Source organism: Calliphora vicina, chromosome 1 (assembly GCF_958450345.1).
Source record: "Calliphora vicina chromosome 1, idCalVici1.1, whole genome shotgun sequence".
Taxonomy (NCBI): Eukaryota; Metazoa; Arthropoda; class Insecta; order Diptera; family Calliphoridae; genus Calliphora; species Calliphora vicina.
This window is the reverse complement of record NC_088780.1, coordinates 120,864,086-120,887,744: the sequence shown is the minus strand read 5'-3', so window position 1 is coordinate 120,887,744 and position 23,659 is coordinate 120,864,086. Positions and strand designations below refer to the sequence as shown.

The 23,659-nt window shown below is 28.4% G+C and overlaps 1 protein-coding gene across 1 annotated transcript in view; it reads left to right on the top strand.

The window, feature by feature from the left end:
* Window positions 1–1,268: 1,268 nt before the first annotated feature.
* Window positions 1,269–23,659, top strand: part of LOC135963711 (E3 ubiquitin-protein ligase RNF181 homolog) — a 99,170-nt gene continuing 76,779 nt past the window's right edge. The window contains exon 1 of the mRNA XM_065515668.1: window positions 1,269–1,466. The gene's annotated coding sequence lies outside the window, so the exon portion shown is untranslated. The remainder of the gene's footprint in view (window positions 1,467–23,659) is intronic.

Here is a 23,659-nt window from a genome sequence, read left to right as displayed (position 1 = left end):
AGGGGGGTCAGACGGCATGTATTGCTTGTGTTTTGTGCCATGTATTGGGACATTTTTCCATATGTAAACATGTACATACCGTGTGATCCATATGAAACTTTGTGTATGTAAAATACATTTGTATTACTCGTGACATTTTTTGCAATTAGAGCATGTTCTATTTTCGTGTGTATAACAGTGTTGTATTTTGAAATACAACACTGTGTGAGTGCAAAATAAAAAAACAAAACAAAAAATAGTAAAGAAAAATCATAACAAAATAAATTTCATTGCATTAAATATATGTATTGTGATTTTAAAATGTTTTAAATAAATATATTGTTAAAAACAACAAACATATAAACTAATTGAGGTTATGTCACATGCAATTACATATGTACGTATGAACGTGGAAATTATGAATCGTATGTATAACGTGAATTTTGCCATACACGTGGAATTCCATATGTATCGAATACATGTCCCAATACACAAGCAATACATGCCGTCTGAAAAAAACACTGAAATTAGTGAAAAAAAAACCTTCAACATAAAATATAAGCAAAATACACTCAGTTTTCATACAACTTCTTGCGTTTAAAATTTTATGTTTGTGACGAACGTTTTCTCCACCTAAAGCAATCGCTGTGCTATTGTTCTGCCGACGTTTTTGCTTGTGCTTAGAAATAAAAATTGCTACGTGGAGACATAGGGTTATAAAGTTTTTTTTTTACAGACAAGTTTCTATGATTGAAAAAATACATTTCAATATTTATTTACACTTTAATTATAATCTTATATATAAATAGGCCACACGATTTTTTGTGGTACACTTTTAAGTATGTTATTGTCCACCAATATTCATGAAACGTATATGGTTTAAAAGGTTATTTTCTCTAGATTTGCAGAACATAATTTTTTTTTAAATTCTTTCCATATAAGTGGTAAAAAGCGTTTAAAAGTGGTCGAATTTCGGCCACCGGGCGATCCTAGTTATTATTAAACAATAAACTAATAAATTTACTAAATTCAACATAAACATTTAAAATTGTCAGATAATAGTTGTAATTTCTAGCCTGTGTGTTTTTGTTTCTCCAACCATAACATTTCATGCTGGCAATGCTGTTGCTATAGCGAGCTTTCATTCGTTACATTTTTTGACAGCAAAAAGAAAGAAAAAAAACATCTGTCATCGTTGAACGAATCGAAAACGAAACAGCAATAAAAAGAAGAAACAAAGTGAACTAAATAAAACTTCTACTTGTAGTTGTTTCGTGCGGCGTTTGCTAATCATAAAAAAGTTTATTTGTCGTTTTTGAATCGAAGAAAAATCCAATAATTGTAAAATTTACAAATAAATAAATTTTCATTAATTTAGTGAGTGAAAAAAACGTAAATAAATTTCAAGTGTTGCAAATTACAGCGAAATAATTGCAAATTAGTTGGGGAAAAAAGAGTTAAAGAACAAATTTATAAAGAAAAAAAAAGTAAGTGGCAAAGAAATGTGTGAATGCGAGCGTGTGTGTTTGCATGATGGAACAAAAGTAACAAATTTGATTACGTTTTCTTTTTTTCTTAAATAAATATAAATTTTTATTTGACGTGTATCTGTATACTTTGTTGCCCTGCTTTAACAAGTTTTTGGCGTGTAATATAAAGTTTATATTGGGGAAATTATTTCCTTATGCAGTAAATTAAAATTGTTAATACGGAAGTGTTTTTTTTTTGGAGTAAAAACAAATACGAAATTATATTGATTATCATTAGTACGACACTGAGTTTGCCAAGTTAAAAACTATTGTTGTTATGTGCCCTAAAAATGCAATTGGATATGTAGCGTTTGTATGTGGTGTTGTCTAAAATTGATTTTTCCAATTTTAGTTTGGGGCGGCCTTCCTCTGTTGCCTACAACATTGTTGCTGTAGTAATTGCAGTTCATTCTATTTTTGTATTTTATGTAAACTTTACGTATGTGTACTTCGTTGGTGTCAATGTATTTACTGCATTTGATGTTTGTTGTTGTTTCTATTCCACAAACAGGTTGGTAACACCCAACTCTTCTTTTTTTATAGTCATCAACAGGGAAACCGGAAATATGCTCTAAAAAAAGCGTTTTAGGCGCTTTAAATATGCGGTAAAAACTTTAAAATATGCTCTTAAAATTTAAAAAATATGCTCTTAAAAAAACAATATTTTACATAATTTTTAACCAAAAAAAATTTACTTAAATTTTCAAATAAAAATCGTTGTCTATTGGATCTGAAAACATTTTTATACATAGAAAATGTTCTTTCGACATCAACTGATGTTACAGGAGCAAATTTAAAAGACAATATTTCTTTAACACTTAGAACGGTTAAGTTTGAATTAGAACTAAAATTTGATATTTAGATGGAGCTATTATTAAAATAGTGCTTATTTTATATTAAAACAAGTAAGAGAGCTATATTCGGCTGTGCCGAATCTTATATACCATTCACATAATTATACTTCAAAATAAAAAATTTAAATATTTTTAGGTGAACAAAAATTTTTTTTCAGTTTTTTAATTTTTTGGATAAAAATTTTTTTCGAATTGTTATTTTAAATTTAAAAAACAGAAATTTTTTTTTTGGTGAAAAGACATCTATTTTTCAATTTGGATTTTTAAACAAAGGAAGTAAAAACCTGTAACACAACAGCGAAAAATAAGTAAGACAAAATTTGTTTTTGATAAACTCAAAATATGCTATTAACAGTAAAATATGCTCTAAAAACGCAAAATATGACATAAATATGCTCTTAAAACAAATATATGCAAAAATATGTATTTAAGGGTAAAATATGCAAAAATATGCACTAACAAATCGATGCCAAAATTCTTAAATAGTTCTGAAACGTGTAAATATCTTATCCATGTGCTCATTAGACTCACCAGAAAAAACATGCATTTGAATATTTTGGTTTCCCTGGTCATCAAAATTAATTTGATTTTGTGTCATTGAATATTGTGTTTTGCAAATTATAGTTTCTTCTTTCTCATTCATTTGTTTTATATGCTTTGCTTTATATTAATTCAAGTTTTATTAGGCGATGTTGCAAAGAATAAAAAAAAAACATCAACGAAAGAAAAGGAGAAAAGAAAACAAAAGAAAGCTTTAATAGTAGAAATACTCAAAAGAAATACCGGCATATTTCAGAGAAACAAGCCGACCTGCTCTTAGCAGTTGGCGCGCCGCCACACAGTGCTTTGTTTTCATATAGGCAATGGACAAAAATAGAAGGAGTTATTGCAGACGAATAAAAATTAGTGGAATATTACCTTTTGGTAAGATTAAGAAAAAATATAATTCTTGAAAAAATCCGTGAAAGGACACGGGTACCTCCCATATATCCTGAACATATAATTTTGAATAAAATTCACAGTTATACTCCTAACATTTTAAAATTTGGTTATAGTCATTTTAATAAAGTTATTGTTGTTTGTGAACATTTTTATTACAATCGCACCACGGATTCGGGTGGCTGCCATACATCCTTTTCCTTAAAAAACCTATAAACCTGTATAAAATTATTAATTTTCAGAAATTATTGTTCTCTTATAATATTAGATGCAAAGTTATGAAAATTTTATCGGAAGGATATTCATAATTCCAAGACATCAAGATTTCATTATCCTGCATAACATCTAATTTTTTTTTTTTAAATTTGTAAAAATCGTTTCTTATTTTGGAACCAATTTGGTTATAATCATTTTAATAAAGTCATTGTTGTTTGTGAAAATTTGTATTACAATCGCAGCAAGGATTCGGGTGGCTGCCATACATATATTTCCTTAAAAAACCTATAAACCTGAATAAAATTATTTATTTTCAGAAATTATTGTTCTCTTATAATATCAGCTTAATTTAGTTATTAACATTTCAATTCTAGCAAGGATTTACATAACTGTCATATATCCTTTTTTAAAAAAAATACTTAAATATTTTATATATTTTCTAAATTCGGAAGGACGGATGGACGGACATTTTCAAATGTTGATAGCCTTATGGTTCAGCTGTAATATTAGAAACTGGATGTTGGATTATACATTAAGTGTTCATAATATCATCAGAAGCTCATATTAATATCTCAATATAAGGATATGTAGGTTATATTCAATTATTGAGTTACTTACATTTACGGTAAAAATGTATTATTTATGGGTGCCATCAAAAACAAATTTTTTTTAAAGTTCTAGTCAAAACGGACAAATAATGATTTCACATTATAATAAATAAGAGATAGGCATTAGATAAAATTAAAGAAAAATTAAAATTGATTAACATGTTTTTTTTCAAAATTTAATCAAACTTTGGTTTTTTTTTTGACTTCAGCAAAAAAACATACAACATCAAGAACCAAATAAAGACCTATTAATGCACTTTATGCCATTAAACTACTTTTGTTAAATAATGCAATATTTCTTAGTTATTTAAAAGAAAAAACGGTATTATTTTATAAAAATTCAAAAATCTGGAGCTATTTCCCCAAACCATCAAATTGAAAATTTTCGAAATGGTAATTTATACATTTAAACAAAAACAAAATTTTAATAGTTTTCATACGAAAGGACAACACATGATTACATTTTCTTATAGATAATACTTATGGCTATTCTATAGTAAAACATAATCGAAATAGATTAACACGTATTTTACTAATATTCCAACAAAGTTTTAGAATTTCAGGCTTACAATAAAAAAAATGTTAATTATTAAAAATTGCGCAGATTAAACTGTTAAACCTTTTTTGACAAAAACAGTAATTTTCCATAATTCCACATTCATATTCTTTCATTTGCAGCCAATATCGAGTTTATATCTTTTAAAACGAACTTTTAACAATGATTTTAGTTAACCTTAAAAAAAATATATTTTTCTCCATAAAATTTATGTTGAAAATGTACTAACTTTAGCGACCTCTAGTGACTACAAACAGAGATATTAATAAAAAAGTATTTTTTACACGAATGAGATATTTAGTTGTCTATTGAAAAATATAAATTTCGTTAACATCAAATACATGATCTTGTTTTTGATTTTTGTCCATTGAACAAAGCACTGTGCGCCACCTCTGTTTTTGTCGGCTTCTATCCATTGAAAACTTGTCGCCGTTTTTTAATATGTACCATGTTTTTATGAACAATAAATTTACACATGAAACAATTGGCTTAGGTACAGAAATACTTTTAAAGGCCATGAACTTGATAAAAATCAAGCGAGTAACTTATAACAAGTGCAAAAGTGTTTATAAAAAAGTTAATCCGATTATTTTGTGGCCGCCGCAGGAAGAAAATAGTTCAGCCGATGACGCCGCCGAAAATGTTGGGTTGGCTTGCTTCTCTTCATGTGTCATCTGTTTCCTGCTTTGTTTTTTTTAGGCCATTGGTACGTGGCAGGGATGGAAAAGTTGATATGATCTTACTTTTTTTTAATATACTATTTGTTTCATATTGAAAAGTATAATGGTACTCCCAAGATTTATTTGATACTTTCAAACAATTTTCAACATTTTATGTAGGTATAAAGACGACATTACAAATTCCTATAAACTCATTGATTTTCTGCTACTGCTAACTATTTTCTATAAAATATCTTCAGTATAACGTTATTTCCTAGAGAAGATTTTTATATCTTTTAGTATTTGAAAACATTACAAGGCATCAGTCAACAGTTCAACAGAACAGCGGCGACATTGCAAACTGAACATGTTATAGTAGTCTCCAAGGGTCATAGCAATCTGGAGATGCATGCAAGTTTATATTGGGTAATTTTTAATTTTAGTACTCTGAGGTTGGTAAAGTACCTACTATGTATTTGAATTTTATTTTGATATCTAACAAATTTTTAATGTTCCATCCCTGGTACGAGGTGACCATTATAGGATGAACGCCCAAACACAATGCGAATTTATAGAAAAAATAATCAACTGTTTTTCTGAGATCACCTTCTATAAATAAATGCCCTTTGCCCAAACACATATGGATCAACTACGACTGACATCCAAGGTTGCCAAATCTTCAGCTCAGAAAATGGCTAGATTTAGAATTAAAAATGGCTAGAAATGGCTAAAACCCAAAATAACTGAATACAAATTCATAAATATTATCTTTTTATTTTGTATATACATATAATTTTACATTTCTTAGCAGATTAAAAAATTGCAATATCAATAAAAATTGGTTCCTTTTTGATAAATTAAACAAATTTCTGGGCACCTATAAACAAAATCGGATCCATTAAATAAATGCAAAATTGATTTTTGAATATGACTGATGTGTTTGCTTTGGAAACAATTTCGCAGCCTGTTCTCATCAAATCCTCTACGTAAGATTTTTTTTAAAAAAATACTATTTCTTTGTCATTTGATTAAAAATATTGTTTTATTTTTAAAAAAATTTCGAGAAAAGTTTAAAATAAAAATGGCCAGGACAATATAAAATGGCTAAATCTTCCGGCTAGGTTAAATTTAGCCATTTTTTATGGCTAAATGAAAATAAAATCGCTAGATCTATCCGGAAAATGGCTAAATTGGCAACCTTGCTCACATGTATATATATTCAGAGTAGTCCAATCGTATTTTTTTATATTTTGATATCTACATATTCTAATCTTATTAACCAAATATTTATTTTTTACATAAATAAGTTGAACCACCACTACTATACACACTATTTTAAGTTTTAATACACATTTTATTCATTTGGTAAGACCAATTGTTGTTTTTATAGAATTACAAAAGTTTGGTTATTTTTAACTTTGCAGATGGAGTTACATTTATTTCATCATTGTGTCGTGTTCGTTGCAGTTGAAACAAAAGTATTGTAAGTGTTTAGTCTTGGATAAGGTGGTGGCAGTTCTACAAAAACAACAATTGGTCTTAACAAATGACAAAAAACAGAAATGAAAAATTAAACAAATATGTATTAAATCTTTACTTATTTATGTAAAAAATAAATATTTTGTTAATAAGCTTAGAATATGTAGATATTAAAATATATATGAGTGATCACAGATTGAGCTTAATATCCTTAAAATCGTAGTTATTAACGATTTAAGATATTTGATTTTTTTATACTAAAAATCGATTTTTTGTATGAAATATGAATAATCACAGATTGAGATTATTTTCTCAGTATTTTCAGTTATTATCGATACAAAAAATATTTAAGATAAGTGATCACAGATTGAGCTAATATTTGAAACTGATGATGAGCGAATTGACAGCATATTGGGGTAATTTTGAGCTAGATTGTTTTCTGACTATATACTTGAAAAGGTTATGAAGTTCTGTTTATTATCTGGTTCACTATTTTTAAATTTTTTTAGAACGATTTGTGTCAGTCGTTTTGATCCATTTAACTTTCACTTTAAGACTCTAATTTTTGTATTCATTTCGCCTTAGTCAAGCCATGTCATTTCAGCAATCCCAGGCACTAGATATAGTTAAGGTATATACAAAAAAATTTCCATACATAAATGGCTTCATAAACCTTTGATAAATTCAAAAATTGATTATGAATAGGGCATTTAATAATTTTATTTTATTTTTACAAATAAAATTATTCAACAATTTTTTGTTGAACATTAAAATATTTCCTTTTTTTTGGAAAAATAAAATTATTCAATGATAATAGCTTTGAATAAAATCTATCGCCAAATTTTCGAATAAGTAAAATAATTTTTATTCATAATTTATTGAATAAACTAAACAAAAATTTAATTTTTATTATAAAAATACAATTTGAAAATAATTACATGTTTTCATATTGATTAGAGTATTTTAAAATCTATTCACCACATAATACATAAAATAGAACTTATTTTTACTAAAATACAAATACTATTAGTTTAATTTTATAAATGTTTATTCAAAACTTTTAAGTATAATTTACTTAATATCGTATTGTCCTATTGAAATCAAATAATATTTAATGCTTGATATTGTAAATAGATATATTTGAATTAGTATCCTATTTTGAATAATATAAAATGATTTCACTATAAATTTATTTTTTCAAATATAACTAAAATTCAAAAACAATTAAGTTTTTGCAAATATTTCGAATAAAAATAGTCACAATATACAGCTATGGTTGATATATATTTGGGGTATTCACACGGTCTACTATTTGGTCATATTGTCATAATGTCCTGATCTATTTTGATAGTTTAAACAAATTTTTGTTGTGTTTTAAACAAAAAAAGTTCTAAAATAATAACTCTATTTGAACTATGTTTATTGTTTTGTCATAAAATAATATTTTTTTGTTTAAAACACAACAACAACTATTATAATATATTAGGACATTATGACAATATGACTAATAGCAGACCATGTGAATACCCCAATTGTATAGAATTTTCAATGAATCACGTATGAAATTATTTACTATGGTACTATTGCATGTCATAGTAAAAACTTTTTATTAGTATGTAGGTATTTGCGAACAAATCTTTTTTAAGGGTTCCAAGTAGAGTATTAAAAAAGCGACTTAGAGTTAAAGAAATTCCCAAACATGATTCCCCAGGTTATCAATAATTTAAAATCTGAAATTAGTTCTCGAACTGTTGATTGCTATCGCCCCGCGAAAAAACATAAGCTTTACTAGATAGAAGTGAAATACTGTTCTCTTTACGGATGAATTCAAATGCAATTTATGATTCTGTGATGGTAAAACATTTGTAAGGCAGCCAAAGGGAAAGAGACTGGATCCTAAGTATGCAACTAAACCCCATTTCTCAATCTCCGGTTATTTTTTTATCGTGACGATATACTGACAGTTCTCATACAAAAAAAAGGTTAATTGGAAGTATATCGTTACGAAAAACAATAACCAGATATTGAGAAAATGGGGTAATTCAGTGAAGTTTGGCGGTGGCAATATTATGAAGATGCGGTTATAAGGAAATCGCAAAATATTTCAAATGAGACGAAGGGATCTTGAATGGGTTCAATATATCGACGCTGTGAAGCAGGTATACAAACAAGGGATATCCAATAAAATGCATAAATTTTTTGTAAAAATTAAATCTAAGTTCCCATTGTTTTGTCAATACCATAATAATGAATACATTTTAGTTTCTTTTCTATTTTCAGAATTTAATTAGTTACATTACATCATGTTAATGGGGGTTATATATTTTTCCAATATCTCAATCTCAGTCTAATCGTGAACAATAATCAGAGTCAAAATTTCGGTATCAGTAAGAAAAATTCATAAATTTTTACAAAAATTGAACTTAATTTCTAAAATTTTCTCAAAGATTAGAAATAAATGTTTAATGAGTTTTCAAATCGATATAAAAGTATACCCTACTTCAGGCAATGGTCGAAAATATTGATTCTTTTAAACAAAATTCTAAGTTTATCATTAGATATACAAAATTTAACATCGAGTTTTCCAAATTTATATATTAGCAGTGCTCTCAAAAACGTGTACAGTGGTGCAGATTTTGTAAAAATAGTCAAATGTGTTGTAACATTTTGTTCAACTGCATACAAATTATACTAAAATTTATTTTTCAATTTTTTTTTTAATTATTCATTAAAACTTAAACATTTCTTTAAATTTCAAAAATTATTATGATACCTAAGGCCCGTAATTTCAACAAATAGATATCTATCAGTATTTAGTTACTTATGGAGTAAAAAATATTTGGTAATTTTTACTGGTAGATGTTGATTTGAAATTAATGTTAAGTATGTTAAGTATGTTTCATTGAAACAAACAAAACATATTTGTTTGTAAACTTGTCATATTTTAATAAATTTATTATAAGTAGAGAAAGGACCTTCATAAAGAGGTTATCGAAATGGTTTGAATTTTCTTTATATATTTGAGCATTTCATTTTTATTTTTAAAATGCAACAATTGTGTTTTTTTTTTATATAATTTTTGTAAAACAGCAGCAATCATCATCATTATCAACATGAATACAGTAACAAAAAATAAATAAAAACAGCCACAACGTTGAAATTGTTTATTAAGTCACTACCGGTCATTTTTTGCTATTGTCATTTCGCTGGTTAGTCGGTGAAGTAAATTCCAAGAGATTACTATGGGTGGCTGATGCCTCTTTTTTTCCTTTATTATTTTATATTTTTCAGTTTTTATTTATGGCTTTGTTGTGATTGAAAGGTTGTTTTTATGCACGAATAATTATTATTTATACTTGAATCATCTTCGCTGTCGTGCTATCAATTGTTGTTTTATTTGATTTATGTTTTTTTATTGTGGAATGCTAAAAATAGCATTTATGGTTTGTTTAGCTGGGTACATATTCGTACTATTATATTAAATTTAATAATATACACATACCCTACATAATTGTGAATCTTAGTGAAACTGTTCGAGGGTTGTCTGTCTATAATATTTAGCATTTGCAATGTTGCCAGGCCAATCCGCTCTTAATACTGAACTCCGCTAATGTGTACTTTTTGCAATTTTGCTAAACATTGAAAAGTTTCCTCAAATTACTGTGCATTTACAGTTGTGTGAAAAATAATAGAGCCACCCCAAAACCTCAATTTCAAACTTAAAAATTTAGACAGATAATAATCTTCTTTAAACTTTTTTGTTGTTTTTTATTAGGTATTATTATAGTATAAAAAAAAACATAAATTAAATATTTGAATTCATTGCCCTAAAAATTAAAATAAAAAATTCGGTATATTCATTTATTTTTTCTGTGAAAAAAAATAGAGCCATCTAAACAAACCTCCTAAAATTATTAAAAAGAAAAAAGAAGTAATATGTTTAATAAAATGATTGCTTACGTAACTGCTTATACTACCTCAGTACTTTGTAGAACTGCCTTTATTTTTTATTACTGCGAAGCAGCGCTTCGGCATAGAGTCGACTAACTTTTGACAAGTCGTTACTGGAATATTCTTCCATGCAGTCTCAACCATTGCCCACAGCTCATCTTTATTTGATGGATTCTTTCCTCTGAGACATCTTTTAACCTCGCCCCACAAGTTTTCGATGGGATTTAGGTCTGGTGACTGTGAAGGCCATCCCAAAACCTTCACATGATTGTCCCTGAACCATGCCTTTGCCAACTTCGATGAATGTTTAGGATCATTGTCCTGTTGGAATATCCATTCAAGCGGCATTTCCCATTCAGCATAAGGCATCATGACTTCTCTTAAAATGTTTGTGTAAAATTTTGCATCCATTATATCCTGAATGCGATATAAGGGCCCGACTCCACAATATGAAAAGCATCCCCATACCATAATATTACCCCCTCCATGTTTAACGGTTTTAATGGTATATTGAGGATTCAATTCTTTATTTTTGGGTCTCCGAACTTGAAGAGAACTTCGATCCGAGTTAAATAAATTTACTTTGGTCTCATCCGACCACAAAATATTACGCCATTTAGAAACGGGCCAATTTATGTGTTCCTTTGCGAATGCAAGTCTTTGTTTTATGTTGCGCTTTGAAAGAAATGGCACTTTACGTGCACTTCTTGCTTTTAAACCATTTTTAAGGAGCATACGCCGTATTGTTGAAGTATCCATATCAAGTTGATATTGTTTTTTAAGGGCGGATGACGTCACAAAGGGGTCCCGTTTCACTTGACGCAGTATTTTTCGTTTTAAAGTCTCAGACATTTTGGTTTTTCTTCCTCTTGTTTCTTGTTTCTCTTCATACTTTATAGCATTTTCTACCATTTTCTTTGAACATCCAATAATTTCAGCTATTTTTCTTTGAGATTTACCTTCTCGATGAAGCTTTTTTTATCAATTTTCGGGCCTCCACGCTACAGTGTTTTCCTCTGCCCATTCTGTTAAGTAATTTTTCAATATTTTTTTAAAATTATAATAGAAATAAGATAGTCTGCCTTTTTACACACTTTTTCAAAAAAAAAAAAATTTAAAGAAGTTGTTTTTTACTTTAATATTTTTTTTAACTTTAAAATTGGCTCTATTTTATTTCACACTTGTTTTTCTTCAATTTACATACAAACACTGATATAATTAGAAATGTTGCTTCAATTACAGAAAAAATAACGGGATTACAATAAGAAAGAGACTTACTAATAATGCATAAAAAAAACTTTTTCTAAAAATATTTTTTACAAGGTTAAAAAAACATTAAATTTTTAGAACATAAGGTGGCTCTATTATTTTTCACACAACTGTATGAGCAACAATTTATTTTATTAAATTAATTTTAATACAAAAATTGTTTACTATATGTATGTCCTCAAAATAAATAACAATTTACATATTTTATGTAAAAACAAGTAAGAGAGCTATATTCGGCTGTGCCGAATCTTATATACCCTTCACCAAATAATGGTTCAAAATAAAAAATTTAAATATTTCTAGGTATACGAATTTTTTTTTTTTTTTGCAGTTCTTTCCTTTTTTTAAACAAATTTTTTGAATTGTTTTTTTTTAAATTTAAAATTTTTTTTTGTTTTTTCAATTTTTTTAATATTTAGCGAAAAAAACTTTCGGTGAAAAATAAATCGGGTTAAAAAATATTTTTCCGATTTTGACCCATTGTAGGTCCAACTTACTATGGTTTTATTAACGTCATTGCAAAGGTCTTTGAAATATCTATCATTAGATATCCATATTGTATATATTAATTACTTAGTAATCCAGATATAGGTAAAAAATCGAGGTTGTTCTGGTTTTTTCCTCATATCTCAGCCATTTGTGGACCGATTTTACCGATTTTAAATAACATGTTTGACATAATTATTGAAGATTTGGATCCAGAAGATATCTGTGGTCTTCAGAGAATTGATTTCAACAGACAGACAGATCGACCCCGCTATCTATAAGGATCCAGAATATATATACTTTATATGGTCGGAAATAAAAATGTAGAATTTACAAATGGAATGACAAACTTATATGTATATACCCTTCTCACGAAGGTGAAGGGTATAATAAGCGAGATTTAAAAAGTACTGTGAGATTTTTTTTAAATACCAGAAATACTTTGACCGACTTAAATCACGCATTATATATAGAAAATATACAGTGATTGACATTAGAATTGAAAAAAAAAATTGTTGAAAACTATATCGGTTTTCAAAAACATGATATTTTATTAAATATCTCATAGAAAAACTATGGGTAATTGTAGATCGCAAAATAAGGTCTAAGAATTATATCACGTAAGAAGCTTTAGCAGGTGCGGTTATAATAATGGCAAAATATTTGAAAGAAGACGATTGATTATTTAGTTGTTTCAAAGCAAATTACTGTGTCACTAAAAGAGCCAAGAAATTTTTGTAAAAATTAAACCTAAGTTTCCATTGTTAGTCAATACCTTAACAATAAATAGATTTTAGTTTGTTTTCTATTTAAAGAATTTGAAGACTCAAAAAAAATAAAAATTTCTTAAGAATTTTTTAGAGTATTTAAAAAAAAATTGTCATGTCAACCACTGTATTTACGAAATAAAATGAGAAATGAGTTAGGGGTGCTACAAGATGAAGGGAAATTTAAATTAATAAAAAAATATTCTATTGTAGATATAAATGTAAAAGTAACTAAGAAGCAGATGTCCCCTTTCAAATACTTTAAAAGGTTCTGGAACTAGAAAACTGTTATTTTAAGGCAAACTATTCTAATGCACATTTGAAATTTTCAATTGGAATTGTATAGTGCAATTGACACTAAAGTAAAACAGAAACGATAGAAAACCAGACGTAAGTTTAAAGAAATGTGTGTCACACAAAAAAAAATACTATGTCTACCCAAATAATTGCTTTAGTAAGAATACACTTTTTCATTTTAAAATAAAAACACGTATTTTTTTGAGATATATATATCGCATGATCTTCTTGGTGGCCAGTTGAAATCAGAATTTCTTGAGATAATTTGTTTGTTGCGTGCGCTAAGTGGCCTTCCACTAGAAGCCACAAGAACTCTGTTACCATGTTCCTGTAACGAATGTCGTTCAAAGTTACTTAAATTTCAGCCTCATCTGACCAAAATTCGCAACAGACATTTGTGTCTCATGGATTGCATGAGGATTTTCTGAGCCCCAAATTCGACAATTTTGTGTATTCACAAAATGCCATTCAGATGAAAATGCGCTTGACCGGAGAAGATGACTTTTATTTTGAAAAATTGGCATTGACTCATTTCCATTATCATTGAACGAATTGCGTGGTCTGCTGGTTTGATCTCCTGAGTAAGTTGAATTTTGTACGCATGTTGGTGGAGGCTTCGTGGAATTTGAAGTTGTTGGGTACGATGCCGAATTGATGTTTTCGGATTTTCGGCGACACTTTCATGTACCGTGACCGACCGGTACATTGACGCACATGAGTCTTACTGTCCATAACCGACCCAGTGTCTTCGAATTTGTTGACCCCTCTTCGAATGGTTGACACATTAGTGCACTTTCTCGACTGAAACTTTCGTAAAGCGCTGAATTTTTAATAATCGGAATAAACATATGTGACAGCTGTCAAATTTCAGAGTTGACATTTGCGAAAAAAAAAACAAAATTAACTAAATTTTAAAAGTTATTTAGTTATTTCACTCACCAGAAGTAATGTACTGCAGAGCATTACTTCATTTTCATTTCACTTTAGGGACAAGACATTTTTCAAATATCGCTTGGGGTATTATTGTACCTTAGTCTGCTTTTACACAGGACAAGTTTTCTTGCGCAAGTCTAGAGTTTATAGGAGAGAGAGGCAAGAAGAAAGAAGAGGGGTACACACTTGCTTGTACTGGGAAGTCTCTTCAATTCTCTTTTGTTTTCTCATTTTCATTATGGCGTCTATTAGGTTTTCACATTCAAAATTGAACACAGACTAGCTGTGTGTAAACAGTCGAGCAAGTTCAAAAGGGAATCGAAGAGACTTGCTTCAAGTAAACATGCTGTATGTAAAAGCAGACTTATTAGCTCAATGTGTAATCATACTGACAGTTATTGTATTTAACTTTTAGAACGGGTGAAATTGAAAGGCAGGCAGACGAAATATAAAATTATTGTTTTAGTTTGAGTGTGTGCCAAACGGTAGCAAAGTATGTGGAAAAGTACATTTTTGACAGATGTGAAGTCAATTGACTCCCGTCTAGAAAATGTACATGTCAAAAGATCTAATAGTGGTGACTCTAAGTTGTTAGTCACCAGAACCATGGAATAATATTTTAGTAATGAAACTGAAGCACTGAAGAGGAAGTGCTCATTTTGAAAAGTTAAAAAATTTCTTCGTGTTTTATTTTAAATAAACGAATATTTTCTTTTTGAACTCTATATTTATTTACTAAATAGTTTGCTGGTTTTTAAAACTTTTGTTTACAGCAATTTTCCAATACAACACTAACTAATTCCTATTAAAATATATTGAAGGTTATATGTTTATTTTAAATCTGTAATAAAAGTCTCATTATCATTTTTGTTACAGACACCGACATCACGTAGACATTGAAAGAGACATTGCTACTAACAAATGAAGGAATAAATTGCCACCATATAGTACATACAAAAACGAATATGAGTCATTTGACATAGATTTGTTTTTTTATATATAAGAAAATTGTTTGAAAATAGTAGGTGCAACTAACACACTTAATTTATTTTTGCATTAGGAGAAGAGTATGTATGTAAAATTTAGCACAGCGGAATATTGTAAATGGTAGCAATTAATGTTGACTATAAGCCCTTTTTTTGAAAAAGGCAACATTGGAAGTGAGTTTGAATGTTCTTTTCTAAATATTTCAACCTGAAAGGTCCGAAAGTTTTAAATTTTAACTGTGTTTTATTAAGTTATGTTTTAGGAAATTTTTAGTTGAGTACCACTTAATTATAATACATATTCCAATGTTTTAGCCTTCAAGTTTTACTTTTCATATTGCACTAAATAAATTGAATTGTCATAAAAATGCAAGATATGAAACTTCACAAATATGGTAAATTTCATTAAATAAAATAGTAATTTACTTTATATGTTTGCATTAATTATCTTCCATAAAATGTCAATGTTCCCATCTGCTATATGTAAGCACACATTTAAATGAAAGTATTATATTTTATACAAATTATACTGAAATGTTTACTACAATATTTTTAGAAAGAATATGAGTGAAATAAATGAAGCATACATACTTTAAATCAATTGAAATTCATTACACCTTTTCAAATCGATCGATTTGCCTTTTCAAAACGATCGTAACTAGCTATTTCATTAGCTTCATCTCCATACGTTGACTATTTGGGACTCGCAATCAGGGTGATCCAATAACTTCTACACCATTTTTCATTGAAATTGAGAAAATTCCAAATGAAATTGAGAATTTCAAATTGAAATTGAGAAAATTCGAAATGAAATTGAGAAAATTCGAAATGAAATTGAGAAAATTCGAAATGAAATTGAGAAAATTCGAAATGAAATTGAGAATTTCTATTTTAAATTGAGAAAATTCCAAATGAAATTGAGAATTTCCATTTCAGATTGAGAAAATTCCAAATGAAATTGAGAATTTCCATTTTAAATTGAGAAAATTTCAATTGAAATTGAGAATTTCCATTTGAAATTGAGATATTCAGTTTTAAATTGAGAAAATTCCAAATAAAATTGAGAAATTCAAATTGAAATTTAGAAAATTACAAATGAAATTGGGAAAATTCCAATTGAAATTGAGAAAATTCCAAATGAAATTGGAAAATTCTAAATAAATTTGAGAAATATTATATAAATTATTTGAAACTAAAAAGAACAAAATTAACGATTATATCAGATGTGGAAAGATGTGGTGGTCTGGGTAGAGCGACCAATTTCACTTTATTTTGTCGTAGAAAACATGGTTGGTCTTGTGTTGGATCCCGAACAGTTCTTTTGATACCTACTTCCCGTGGCCCCGACATACACCTGATAGGTGCAATTGGTACCGCAGGCATTATTCAAATGGGTCAAAATATAACGAATGGGTCAAAAGTGTTGATAGCAAGAGGTGGGTAATCAGTTATCTGAACTCGTTTTGGTATGTGACAATGCCCCTTGCCACAATCGTTTATGTGAAATTTTCGACAACTCTCCAGCAACACTTTTACCATTGAGTCCCTATTCACCAATGCTTAACCCTAAAATAATTTGGTCCAAAATCAAAAAAATAGTGAAGACAAAGATAAATATACCAACCGTAAATCCTTTAAATGTAGGAGAGCAGAGGATTTTATATCTTCAAGAATTAATTAACGATTCCAAGTCCTATATAACTATGTACTGGAGATTGAAGAAAAGCTATACAACATACAACATCATTCCACCAAAGCGCTTTGGAATTGCAAGATATGCCTGTTGGTCAATAAGACTGTGTACATATGTGTTTTGTTTCATTTATATTATAATATTTATTTATGTAGAGTAAAATAAAATTTTCACAATTTCATTTGGAATGTTCTTAATTTCAATTAGAATTTTCCCAATTTCATTTGGAATTTTCTCAATTTCAAATGGAAATTCCCAATTTCAATTTGAATTTTCTCAATTTCAAATGGAAATTTTCAATTTCAATTGGAATTTTCTCAATTTGAAATGGAAATTCTCAATTTAATTTGGAATTTTCTCAATTTGAACTGGAATTTCTCAATTTCATTTTGAATTTTCTCAATTTCAAATGGAAATTCCCAATTTCAATTGGAATTTTCTCAATTTGAAATGGAAATTTTCAATTTCAATTGGAATTTTCTCAATTTGAAATGGAAATTCTCAATTTAATTTGGAATTTTCTCAATTTGAAATGGAAATTTTCAATTTCAATTGGAATTTTCTCAATTTGAAATGGAAATTCTCAATTTAATTTGGAATTTTCTCAATTTGAACTGGAATTTCTCAATTTCATTTGGAATTTTCTCAATTTCAAATGGAAATTCCCAATTTCAATTGGAATTTTCTCAATTTGAAATGGAAATTTTCAATTTCAATTGGAATTTTCTCAATTTGAAATGGAAATTCTCAATTTAATTTGGAATTTTCTCAATTTAAAATGGAAATTCTCAATTTCATTTGGAATTTTCTCAATTTGAAATGGAATTTCTCAATGTCATTTGGAATTTTCTCAATTTAAAATGGAAATTCTCAATTTCAATTGGAATTTTCTCAATTTGAAATGGAAATTCTCAATTTCATTTGGAATTTTCTCAATTTAATATGGAAATTCTCAATTTCATTTGGAATTTTCTCAATATCATGTATAATGTTCTCAATTTCAATGAAAAATGGTGTAGTCATATAGCTAATCACTAGTACGGTGAACACACTCCACAACGACTGGGATGATATTGTAAAAAAGTCACACAAAATTCGGAAAGATTTGGATTGACTATTAGTAAAAGACCAGACTAGGGTATTTTTAAAATGTAAATACCTCGTAATTTATAAGATAAATCTATAGTACAATATTTCGAATCGGATAAAAAGCAGCAAACTGGGATCGTTTTAAATTTTGCCTATACCCAAGGCGTCCCACTTGGGAGCTTTCAAAACTCAAATTCGACTGTATCACTTCTATAACCATGGGAAATTTTATTAAAATCAGACTATCCGTTAAGAAATTATAGAGATATTTTCGCTGTTTTTCGAAATTGACAAACGACTGTGAAAAATTAAAAGTATTATTACTTTTTTACTTCCATGACTGGGCATTATGAGAAGAATGAGAGGATATCCAGAGAGAGCAGTAAAACTAAAGGAAATATATTTTGAAAACTTTTTCTTACCAAACAAAATACATGTCGACAGTAGTCGTGGTACCAATTGTAATCAAGCTGAAATGTATTGCAATTTGCGATGTACATATTATCGTCGTATTTATAAAATTATCAAATTGCAAGAATAAATTCGTTTACAAATCTGTCGTCATTTATTACATGCATTGCGATTATTATTTATATTCATATTTTATCGATTTTTTTCTCTTTAGTTGTAAGTTCCATTAGTTTTAAATAAAAAGTTTTTCTTTCGAACATTGAAATGTTTATTTGTGTTTTTTTTTGTTTTTGTTTTTTGCTTTATAATACTTATTCGTTCATATGTCTGTTTGTCCGTCCATCAGTTTAATTGCAAATTGTGTGGAAATAAGCCATTGTTTTGTTTGTATGGACTTGAATATACGAGGCTGCATTTAAACTTGAAAGATTTTGCAATGCTGTAGAAATGTTCATACAATCTTGAAAAGCTTCTAAAAAAGATTACGAAAAGGTAGTCCATGACGCTAAGGTAATGCTCTGTATTTGGTGGGACAAAAATGGTCTATCTATTATGAGCTGCTGAAATCTGGCCAGACCATCCCAGGGAACCTGTACGCAATTGATTCGAAACCGTAATATTTCATCATGACAATGTTCGGCCATATGTTCCAATAAGAACCTGTTAAAAACTATTTAGAATAAAGTAGTTGGGAAGTTTTACCTCCCCCACCCTTATTGACCAGACTTTGCCCCGTCCGACTACTATTTGTTGCGATCGATGCAGAACGCTTTATCTGGGATACATTTCACTTCAGAAATGTAAAAATGGAAAAATTCATAGCTAATAATGGCCAATACTTTAAATAAATTTACATTATACAATTGTTTCAAAATAAAAGCTAAAAACTTTGAAAACAATTTAAGTAATAAAACTTTTTTTTTCGAAAATCTCAATCATTCCGTAGTGAAAAATACATAGATTCTAAACTTAATTTATTTTCAAAGATTTTTAAACCAAATTTGCTACAAAAATTACTAATTATAAATTTTAAAATCGATATAAACGTGCACCCTACCTCAGGCATCCTACTTTAACAAAAATTTCAAGTTTATTAAAAAAAAATTATTCGCAAATTTTAATAAATAAACTTATTCGGATATCTGTTACCACAGTCTTCACAAAAAAGTGTACAGTGGAGCAGATTTTGTACAAAATAGTAAAATTCTTTGCTACATTTTTTTCAACTACATAAAAATTATACTAAAATTTATATTTTCAAAATTATTTGTTTTATTATTATTCATTAAAACCAAGCGATTTTTTATGAACTTTAAAATTTTCATAAAATTGTGACAAATTAAGGAGTGATATCGAAAATCTTAACATATATAAATGTTAATAAAAAAGAAGCCACTAAACTTACAGTTTTTATTTTTTTATTACAAAATTACAAAAATATTATTTTTATAGTTCTAATCAATAGGGATGAATTTATGAACCTTTTCCGGAAACCATTCCATTAAGGTTTTTATAGAGCTTTATGTCACTTTGTTCGAACAGGTAGTCCATCTCCGTTTAAAATCTACCACACTTTTGGACACCTTTTTTGTGCTTTTCAATTCTCTTTTAACAAGAGCCCAATATCTCTCCACTGGCCTTAGCTCCAGGCGGTTTGGATGATTTGCCTCTCTTGGTACAAATACCACATTATTGTTCTTGTACCACTCAGGACCTTGCTTACCATAGTGACAGTATGCCAAATCAGGCCAAAAATAAGCGAACACATTATGAAGTCTTATGAATGGAAGCATCCTCTTTTGTAAACATTCCTTGATGTAAATTTCGGTATTTATAGAGCCCTTTGTAACAAATGTTTGGCTCCTTTTGCAAAAAACTGCATATTGCTTGCCATACCAAAAACTTTTTGGGAAATTTGGTCTGCTTTTGGGTCCTAAACTTTTCTACAACATTCCCTCGAGCATCAGCAATATACAAATATTGACCCGGAAGCTGCGAACATACGTTTCATACACCTGTCTGTTTTATTTATTTGCAAATAAAATATCTAAATTTGTACTGCATACTTTAGGGGCTTTTTTTATTACAGTTGACTGGACTCAAAAAAAAATTTCCGAGTTTTACCCGGAATATTTGAATTTTTTTTCATTACAAACCACCTCCTGAAAATTTAGAATCGAATGAAAAAAATTAGCCAAATCGCTCTACCGTTCTAACGTGATGGCATTACATACATACACACATTTAATTTTTATATATGTATATAGATAGATAAAGTATCAAATATTTATTTGTTTTTTATTTATTATATTTCGTATAGCTTTAGTTTTATTTAGAATTTCTTTAGTTGAAACTTATCGTACTCCATTTGATTTTGCTGAAGGAGAATCTGAATTAGTATCAGGCATATATCCGTCTAAAATTAAGTGGAACTGGAATGTAGACAATAGGGTATTCAATCGGTTAACCGTTAATCGGTTAACCGATTAATTTTGTTCGGTTAACTGTTCGAATAATTCAAAATTGCCGATTTTCAAATAACGATTAATTTGTGTCGGTTAACCGATTAACCGAAATTTCTTTTTTTTTGCACTTTAACATATTTTTTTTATTTGTAATTTTTCATTTTAATTCAAATACAAATGTCAAAGTAAAATTCCATATTTTTTCGAGCATTCAAGAAATATGTTTAGTGAGTATAATAACTTTACATTTATTGTCGGATGAGAACATGATAATAGACGAAACTGGAGACTCTACTGAAACGAATTTTTATCAGAACTTATCGAAATTATTAAAAGTATTTAAAATCTAAAAAAATCCAAAAGCACTCCAATGGTATAATGGAGCATTTTATATGCTTCGAAAAAACTAAAAAAATAACTGACAAATTGGATATTCTTTATCACGTCTTATTTTCGATTTCTCCAACATTTTATTAAAACTAAAGAAAATTATTTACTTTTTGGTTGAATTGATATGTTTGTTTATTTTTTATGTTTTTGTTCTTTTTATTAATAAAATACTTCAATAAGTATACAAAATTCGTGATTTAGTTTCAGTTTAACATTTAAATATAAATTATTCGGTTAATCGAATAATTTAAAATTAACCGATTATTAACCGAATAAATCTAAACCCCGATTAATTATTTGCTCGATTAACCGATTAAACCAGAAACCCGATTAATTGAATACCCTAGTAGACAATTGGCAACAATATGCATTTAAGGGTTAAAAGTTTTAAGGAAAAACTTGTGTTAAGGTTTTGTTCGCTCTCAATCCTTACTATCAAAAACATAGGTCTCATTCAATGACAAAAATGTGTTAAACTTGTGTAAACTAAATTTAAGAAAGAGCAATTGCCGAATATGATACATGATAGGAGCTCGATGTTTAAAAAAAGTAAGCTGTTTATGCAACGCAATATCGAATAGACCTTCTTCGAACTTCTTTATAATATTTTATATTTAAGAGTATATGAGATGAATAAAAAGGTAGGGTACATTACGGAAACCGATGAATTTGTTAAACCTCCCTCGTATTCTTTCCGAAGTACATATTTTTCACATCAAGTTCGAGTATTAGTTAGTTTGTTTTGTTTGATCCATTTTCTCAACAAAACAAATAACTATAGAAAGAGGAGGAAAATATAAAAAAAAACAAAAAAGAAAATAAATTAAAATAAAGTAAAATTGTTCATACATAATATGTATGTATTATTGTCAACTATTTTGCAATAAAAAAACCAAAACTATAAAACAAAAGAATTAGTACGATTATGCATATAGTATATACTTACATATATATATACATATATAGTATAGCTGTCATCCGCCAGTCCGTCTGACATTCACATTAGCTATAGATGGAATAAAACCATAGTTTCGTTTTTACGAAATCAGTTGTAAACGCGATTTTCAAGCTACAAGATGTACCAGAGAAACAATCAATGTTTTCCTAGTCATCGTTGTAGTCACCATCATCGTCTAGTTGATTTTGTTGTACAAAATTGTGCAATTTGTTGTAAATCATTGAAATTTATAAAATTCAAATTTAACAATTAATTTTAATTTAAAACAAACAAAAAATAACTATAAAATACAAATAAAATATTGTTTTGGCTGCATATTTTTTTTCGCAACCTATTGAGTGTAATAAATTTTCATAAATTATTGTTGCTTTTCGATAGCGAGGGAGAGTGTCAAATTGAGACAGACAGAGAGAGAGGGAACGAGAGTGTACAATAAAAAGTGACCATAAAAACAGGAATATCACACAGGTTAATTAAAAAAGGTGACCATAACCAAACAATATCAATTTCACACAGGTTAATTATTCAAATAACTATTAAAATTCTTATATTTTTTTATACATTTGTTTTCTATTTAATTAAACACAATTGTTTGTAGGAATGTGCGTGTATGAATGTTTGTGGTTGTGTGTTTGTGATTGTAAAATTCAATTATTGGCGGGGAGTAAAAATAAATTTTCGTTTGAAATACATAACTACTATGTTTCTGATTCGTCAACAAAAGTCAAATAGATTTGAACCTTACACAACTGTTAAGTTCATCCATTTCTTCGATTATGAAAACGTACAAAAATATTTACGATTTAAAGAACGCGGCTCACATCATACACGAGCTATTTCACACCCAGTCACATTTTCAAGTTTTGTTACTCGTCATAATTGCACCATTTGAGGTTCAGAGAACCCACATCTGATTGTCAAATAACAAATGCATTAACACCGTGTCACAGTTTGGGCTGGAGGCAACATTTGACCATACTACGGAAATGAGGAAGTTCAAGCAATGACAGTAACACCATTGGATTTCTTGTTATGGGGTTATTTGAAGTCAATAAGGAAATTCAGCCCCATTTTATGCAAAATGGTCATGGAAATTTTAGGCAAAAGAGCAAGTATTTGAGAGCAAAGCCGCGGAGGCTATTTGC